The following is an 8283-nucleotide window of genomic DNA, read 5'->3' as shown; positions in this document are numbered from 1 at the left end:
GAACTAGCTTCAATAAAAAGTACCCCAATTTTGATCACTGCATCTGCGTTTGGAAACAAGCTAAATAATCACTCTTTTCGTCGTTTAGTACGAGGCCATTTTTTTACAAACAAAGTGGGTTGATTTTACAATGAATTTGAAAGAATAAAAATTAAAAAAAGTTCTTAATAGTATATATAATAAAATTTGTTTAGTCACTAAAAACACGAAAGAAAAACTTTGTTAAAAAGCGTATCTACGATAGAAATTTTGATATAATATGACAAAATGCCTCTTGTCCAAGAACAGAACAAATGGATATATTTCAAAAAAATGTATTTCCTAGCCTTAGTAAAGAATCAGACTTAGCAAGACAAAAGCAAAGAAAAAATATAACAGAAAATTAAGTGGAAGCCGGTTACGAGAAGGACACAGAATAATTCCTATTTCATATATAGATGCATCCTATCGTACATAAGCCTATATAAATCCTGCATCCTCCCTCTCTGTCATTGCTACCAAACAGGTCTTTAAATCATGTTTTAAAGTTTGAAGTGCTATACGTCGAAAACATAAATAAAGGATTTTATATTAGGTATGCGCCAGCCTAAGTATTTTGGCTAGAGCCCTGATTTGGGCAGTTCTAAAAGATATTAGTTTTAAAAGAAATTAGTCTGATCAAAAATAAATCATTTCTTCTTACTATTCTTAAGTCTTACTTGAGTTGTAATTTAAATGTTCTTTAAATTTTAAATCATTCCAAATGTCTGATTAATAAGAATCATCATTCTACTTATAACCAAATATCATAACAATCATAATTATTGCTAATAAATACTTACGACTGATTAATACTCTTTATTATACTTTTACATTATTGCTCGTAATTAATAATTTAAAAAAAATAAGTTTTTTTATTTTAATTTATATTAGATAAAATGAATCATAAAAATATAAAAAAAAAAAGGTGTAAAATAAGAAAAGGGTTAAATTTTTAAAACTTTTAGGTATAAAGGATGAAATAATCAAACAGGGCAAAGCATAAAGAAAGTTGAAAGGGCTTCAAACCCACCCCTATCCTGCCGGATAAGATTTGTTGAATATATAAACTATTGAATGCTGTAGCATTTAAGAAATATGACTTTTTTTTTTTCGCTGCACTTTCCCGCAGTGCTTCTCGCAGCGCTTCCCGTGGCGCTTCCCTGGTCCGTGGCGCATCCTGTGGCGCTTCCCTGGCCCATGGCACATTCCCTGTGGCGCTTCTCTGGCCCGTGGCGCGTCCCTGTGACGCTTCACTGGCCCGTGGCGCATCCCTGTGACGCTTCTCTGGCCCACGGCGCATCCCTGTGACGCTTCTCTGGCCCACGGCGCATCCCGGCGGCGCTTCTCGGGGCCCGCATCGCTTCCCGCGATGCTTCTCGGGCCTGTGGCGCATCCCTGACCCGTGGCGCTTCCCCCAACGCTTCCCTGACTCTTGGCGCATCCCTGGGGCACTTCCCGGACCCGTGGCGCATCCCCCGGTGCTTCCCTAACCTTGCCCCCCCCCCCGGCGCTCCCCGGACTTCTCCACATTTATGTTGACAATCCCCGTCTGAACGACTTTCTAGTGGAAAATATCCTCTCAGACCTATACAGTATTGATTTTAGTGCTCTAAGACTAGAGTGCTTAAAAATTGTAGGTGAATTTGCCTATTAATAAAATGTATATATATACAAAAATGTCTTTCAATCTAAACTTTAGATTTCTTCATCTTCGATGTATAGGCAACTGTCGTGAACCAATAATGCCGATAAATCGTTTGGATTCGCTCTATATTGATCTTGATTGACTGCAAAGTCAGGGTCTATGTATCAAAGTACATAGTAGGTCTATGATTATAACAAATCCCCCCGGCACTCTGGGCAAGGGTTGTAAGTTAAGCCCTTGGGGCATATAAGGTTTTTATAGAAAGCATAGTCCTATAAACTTTGGAGGAGGATCGTTTGATTGGTTATTAGTCAAAGTGATCGGCTCTTTTTGAGTCAAAGTGATCGGAGGGCAGTAACCCCCCCCCCCCCACCGCACACACACACGTTGAATTGTCTCGAAATGCATCTAATAGAAATTTTGAGATAGCAATTCTATTCAAAATAGTCTAAATATCATATAATAAGGCTTTTGGGGTTGAAACAAACTCCAGAGAATAGGGGCAAGGGTTGAGAGTTATGCCCAGGGGTTATTTAAAGTTTAGAAGAAGCTCAGTATTTTTCACTGGAAAAGGCTATATAAATTTAAAACGAACAGAAATTAATTAAAAAATCTTTTTCCACAAAACAAGTTTTTTTTTTAATTAAAGAACTCCATTAAACCAAAATGAGCAAAAATAAAATCTTCCAAGCATACAACTACCACAATTCAGTATCAATAAATAAATGAAACCCAAAACAAACAGAAATTAAAGTAAATAACAGAGTCAAACTCAAAACGAGCAGAAATTAATATGAGTAGGGTTTTAAACCCCATGCTTTCTAAAAACCAGAATATAATTTTTATTTTACTGAAAAATTCTTTTAAATATTTTAGTTTTTATAACTTTAAGAAATCAAACATTAATGAAGATTTTAAGGAAAAAATATCAGTATGTGTATATTAAACTGACAATGCACATTTTTCCAGTAAATTCAATTGAGTTTTTTTTCTGCTAACTTAATTTGAATTATATTTTCAGTAAAGTACACGTTATATTCTGGCTTTAAGAAAGTATAGTGGTTTAGAGCCCTACTCATATTAATTTCTGCTCGTTTTAAGTTTGACTCTGTTCTTTATTTTTATTTTTGTTTGTTTTGGGTCACATTTATTTATTGATACTGATCTGTAGTAGTTGTATGCTTTATAGATGATTTGATTTTTTTTTTTTCATTTTTGGTTTAATGGAGTTATTTGCTTTTTTGGAAAAACTAATTTTGGGGAAAAAGTTTTTCTTAATTAATTTATCTAACAAGATACGTTTCCTTTCTTTTCCCCTTTGTTAAAAGGAACAAAAAAAATATTCCTAGCAATAATTGCCAATAATATCTTGAAAACCAGTTTAATTGATGTACATCTTTTACGCTAATCAAGTTTGGTGATTCTTTTATGGTGTACTTTCGAAGTCCTGATGATATAGCTGGGTGAAATGAGTTTCAGATATATACTACCTCCTGATTTTTCTTCCCTACGGCAGATTCAAAAATGGAAAGGAATAGAAATATTTTTCCAAGATAATGCAAGATAAAAATCAAAATAATTAGAATTTTTCTCTTCCTCCCTCCGTTTGTCCTCGCTTTTGGCTTTCAGTTATGTAATTCTGAGTTGTTTTGGTTATTTTGGTCCAGGTACATCCATGAAAGTTGTACATTTATTGTTTTACTAATACCGTGTTAGTGTATTTCTTGTTAAAGCTATCTTTATCAAACCTATTCTACTTTTCAGAGCCTCAAAACTTTTGAGACACTGTCTTATGTCGTGAAAGCTACCTTAAAAGAGTCCTTGACCAAAATTTTGTCACCGAGACGTCGTGTTAATGTCCTTCGAGATGTGGCAGGTGCCAAAAGCAAAAATAAACCCTACATAATTACGTTTTGTGGAGTCAACGGCCTTGGAAAGTCAACTAATCTTGCAAAGGTAATTTAATAGATTTGTCATTTTACCTTTTTCTTGAAATTTTGCACCAAAAACCGCCAAAACTTCGTGGTTCTATCTATCAATATGACTCTTAGGGGGGAGTAAAAGAGTATTTTTTATGTCGCGTGGGATAAAAAAAGATTGCGAAATTTCATTAATATTTCCAAAACTTGCTCCCTGCCTAGATTCGATCCTTCGGGCCAACCTTAGAGAGAAAAATTATACCTATCCCCGCCCCTGTAGTAGGGTGATGTTAATAATTATGAATTTTAATATCTTACTCATTAGGAGGATACTCATTAGTAAAATGTCTATTTAAGTTTCATTAGTCTATTTAAGTTTCCATTTAGAAAAAACTGAGAAGGAAAAAATCAAAATAAGGTTATTCAAGGCTCAGTAATGTCATCGTCTTGTTTTATTTCAAAAAATTGCTTTTATTAGTAGGGAGCTATTAATATTTCCCGGGGCTACACATGTGCTGCCATCTACAATTGAGTCTAACGCTGTACGAACATAATTTATTCAAGGATTATTGATCGAGTCTAATTGGGTCAATGTCCCCTTTTTCAAGGTCGATTTATTTATTGTTTCTAGGTGTAATGACTCCGGGGTGAAGTTTGCCCATGCGCATTATTGGGAAGAGATGTATTGATCCACTCGAGGGGGAAGTGGATTTCTGAGAAATTGATTTACATAATCGGTGGGGAATGTATTGATGGAGTCTAATGGAATTAGAAATGACATCACATGTTTCCTAGGAATTATGCGGGACTCTAAAGAGATAGAACTTCCATTTTTAAATATGGCTTCTTTAATCGTTAGTGACAGAGATGAATTAATACTCTATTTTTTTAAATATGGCTTCTCCAGTCTTCAGGTCAGAGTGATAAATTGATATTCTATCGAAACCAAAATAGTGTCGGTAGGAACATCTTAGAGGTGATGAGATTAACGCGGGAATTTTTTCCTGGGAATTTCAAATGTGTCAGCACAGGGATGCCAAAACAATAGGAACACGCAGAAATTAATTTTTGGGGATTATTTGGCTGAAACCGTTTGAGAAATTTTAGAAGATGATTTAGGCGAAACAGTTTGAGATATTTTATAAAATGATTTGGGGTGAAACTCTGTGGTCGTTATAATACACAAGTTCAATTTGAATAGTGTTATGAGGTCCCCTAACCCAACCCCAAACTGCCCCCACCCCCCCAAGGACCCCCAAAGGACCCCGAACTCCCAAACACCCCCCAGGGCCCCAAAGCCCCCCTGGGCCCCCACATTTTAAAATACTTTTTTGAATCAATTTATTTGTATGTCTGAGTTGGTGTTTGCAAGTCCAAGTATTTCCCTTTGTTGGTCTGTATGTCTTAAGTGCCCGTCTTTCTCTGTTTACATGTCAGAATCTATTTGTTTGTATGTGTGGGATTGATGTTTGAAAGTCCAAGACTTTGTCTTTTTTGGGTTGAATGTCTAAAATGCCTGTCATTCTCTGTTCATTTGTCTGAATCTATTTGTTTGCATGTCTGGGTTGGTGTTTCCAAGTTCAAGAATTTGTCTTTGTTGGTTTGAATGTCTAAAGTGTCTGTTTTTCTCTGTTTGTGTGTTTGGTTCTATTTGTTTACATGTCTGGGTTGGTGTTTGCAAGTCCAAGTATTTGTCTTTGTTGGTTTGAATGTCTAAAGTGTCTATCTCTGTTTGTGTGAGTCATTCTATTTGTTTGCATGTTTGGGTTGGTGTTTGCAAGTCCAAGAATTTTTATTTGTTGGTTTGAATGTCTAAAGTGTCTGTCTTTCTCTGTTTGTGTGTTTGATTCTATTTGTTTACATGTCTGGGTTGGTGTTTGCACGCCCAAGTATTTGTCTTTGTTGGTTTGAATGTCTAAAGTGTCTGTCTTTCTCTGTTTATGTGTCTGATTTTATTTGTTTGCATGTCTGGGTTAGTTTTTCCAAGTCCAAGAATTTGTCTTTGATGGTTTGAATGTCTAAAGTGTATGTTTCTCTGTTTGTGTGTTTGATTCTATTTGTTTGAATGTCAGGGTTGGTGTTTGCAAGTCCAATAATTTGTCTTTGTTGGTTTGAATGTCTAATAAGTCTGTCTTTCCCTGATTGTGTGTCTGATTCAATTTGTTTTCATGTCTGGGTTGGTGTTTGCAAGTCCAAGTATTTGTCTTTGTTGGTTTGAATATCTGTGTCTGTGTTTCTCTGTTTGTGCGTATGCTTCTATTTGTTTGCATGTCTGGGCTGGTGTTTGCAAGTCAAAGAATTTGTCTTTGTTGGTTTGAATGTTTAAAGTGTCTGTCTTTCTCTGTTTGTGTGTTTGATTCTATTTTTTTGTATTTCTGGGTTGGTGTTTCCAAGTCCAAGAATTTGTCTTTGTTGGTTTGAATGTTTAAAGTGTCTGTCTTTCTCTGTTTGTATGTCTGATTCTATTTGTTTGCATGTCTGGGTTGAGGTTTGCGAGTCCAAGAATGTGTCTTTGTTGGTTTGAATGTCTAAAGTGTCTGTCTTTCTCTGTTTGTGTGTTTTATTCTATTTGTTTGCATGTCTGGGTTGGTGTTTGCATGTCAAAGTATTTGTTTTTGTTGGATTAAATGTCTAAAGTGTCAGTGTTTCTCTGTTTGTGTGTCTGATTCTATTTGTTTGCATGTCTGGGTTAGTGTTTGTAAGTCCAAGTATCTGTCTTTGTTGGTTTGAATGTCTGAAGTGTCTGTCTTTCTCTGTTTGTATGTCTGATTCTCTTTGTTTACCTGTCTGGGTTAGTGTTTGCAAGTCTAAGAATTTGTCATTGTTAATTTGAATGTCTAGAGTGTTTGTCTTTCTCTGTGTTTATGTTTAATTCTACTTGATTATATGTCTGGGTTGGTGTGTGCAAGTTCAACTATTTGTCTTTGTTGGTTTGAATGTTTAAAGGGTCTGTCGTTTTCTATGTGTTTGTCTTACTCTATTTGTTTGAATGTTTGTGTTGGCGTTTGCAGGTCCAAAAATTTGTCTTTGTTGATTTGAATGTCTAAAGTGTCTGTCTTTCTCTGTTTGTGTCTCTGATTCTAGTTGTTTGCATGTCTGGGTTGGTGTTTGCAAGTCAAAAAATTTGTCTTTGTCGGTTTGAATGTCTAAAGTGTCTGTCTTTCTCTGTTTGTGTGTCTGATTCTATTTGTTTGCATTTCTGGGTTGGTGTTTGCAAGTCCAAGTATTTGTCTTTGTTGCTTTGAATGTCTAAAGCGTCTGTCTTTCTGTGTTTTGTGTCTGATTCTAGTTGTTTGCATGTTTGGAATGGCGTTTGCAAGTCTAAGAATTTGTCTTTGTTGGTTTGAATGTCTAAAGTGTCTGTCTTTCTCTGTTTGCTTGTCTGATGCTATTTGTTAGCATGTCTGGGTTGGTGTTTGCAAGTCCAAGAATTTGTCTTTGTTGGTTTGAATGTCTAAAGTCTCTGTCTTTCTCCGTTTGTGTGTTTGATTCTATTTGTTTCCATGTCTGGGTTGGTGTTTGCAAGTCCAAGAATTTGTCTTTGTTGGTTTGAATGTCTAAAGTGTCTGTCTTTTTCTGTTTGTGTGCTTGATTCTATTTGTTTGCATGTTTGGGTTGATATTTGCAAGTCTGAGAATTTGTCTTTGTTGGTTTGAATGTCTAAAGAGTCTGTCTTTCCCTGCTTGTGTGTCTGATTCAATTTTTTTACATATTTGGGTTGGTGTGTGCAAGTCCAAGTATTTTTTCTTTGTTGGTTTGAATGTCTAAAGTGTATGTTTTTCTCTATTTGTATGTCTGATTCTCTTTGTTTGCATGTCTGGGTTGATGTTTGCGAGTCCAAGAATGTGTCTTTGTTGGATTGAATGTCTAAAGTGTCTGTCTTTCTCCGTTTTTGTGTTTGATTCTATTTGTTTGCATGTATAGGTTGGTGTTTGCATGTCAAAGTATTTGTCTTTGTTGGTTTGAATGCATAAAGTGTCTGTCTTTCTCTGTTTGTATTTCTGATTCGATTTGTTTACATGTCTGGGTTAGTGTTTGCAAGTCTAAGAATTTGTCTTTGTTGATTTAAATGTCTATAGTGTCTGTCTTTCTCTGTTTATATGTCTGATCCTATTTGTTTTCATGTCTGGGTTGGTGTTTGCAAGTCAAAGAATTTGTCTTTGTTGGTTTGAATGTCTAAATTGTCTGTCTTTCTCTGTTTGTGTTTCTGATTCTATTTTTTTTCATGTCTGGTTTGGTGTTTGCAAGTCCAAGTGTTTGTCTTTTTTGGTTTGAATGTCTAAAGTGTCTGTCTCTCTCTGTTTGTTTGTCTGATTCTATTTGTTTGCATGTCTGGGTTGGAGTTCGCAAGTTCAAAAATTTTTCTTTGTTGGTTTGAATGTCTAAAGTGTCTGTGTTTCTCTGTTTGTGTGTCTGATTCTATTTGTTTGCAAGTCTGGGTTAGTGTTTGCAAGTCCAAAAATTTGTCTTTGTTGGTTTGAATGTCTAAAGTGTCTGTCTTTCTCTGTTTGTGTGTCTGACTATTTGTTTGCATGTGTGGGTTGGTGTTTGCAAGTCCAAGTATTTGTTTTTGTTGGTTTGAATGTCTAAAGCGTCTGTCTTTCTCTGTTTGTGTGTCTGATTCTAGTTGTTTGCATGTCTGGAATATTGTTTGCACGTCCAAGTATTTGTCTTTGTTGGTTTGAATGTCTAAAGTGT

Source organism: Artemia sp. Qi Xiang Cuo, chromosome 19 (genome assembly GCF_049724085.1).
Source record: "Artemia sp. Qi Xiang Cuo chromosome 19, ASM4972408v1, whole genome shotgun sequence".
In the NCBI taxonomy this organism is placed as follows: domain Eukaryota; kingdom Metazoa; phylum Arthropoda; class Branchiopoda; order Anostraca; family Artemiidae; genus Artemia; species Artemia sp. Qi Xiang Cuo.
Note: the sequence above shows the minus strand (reverse complement) of the source record.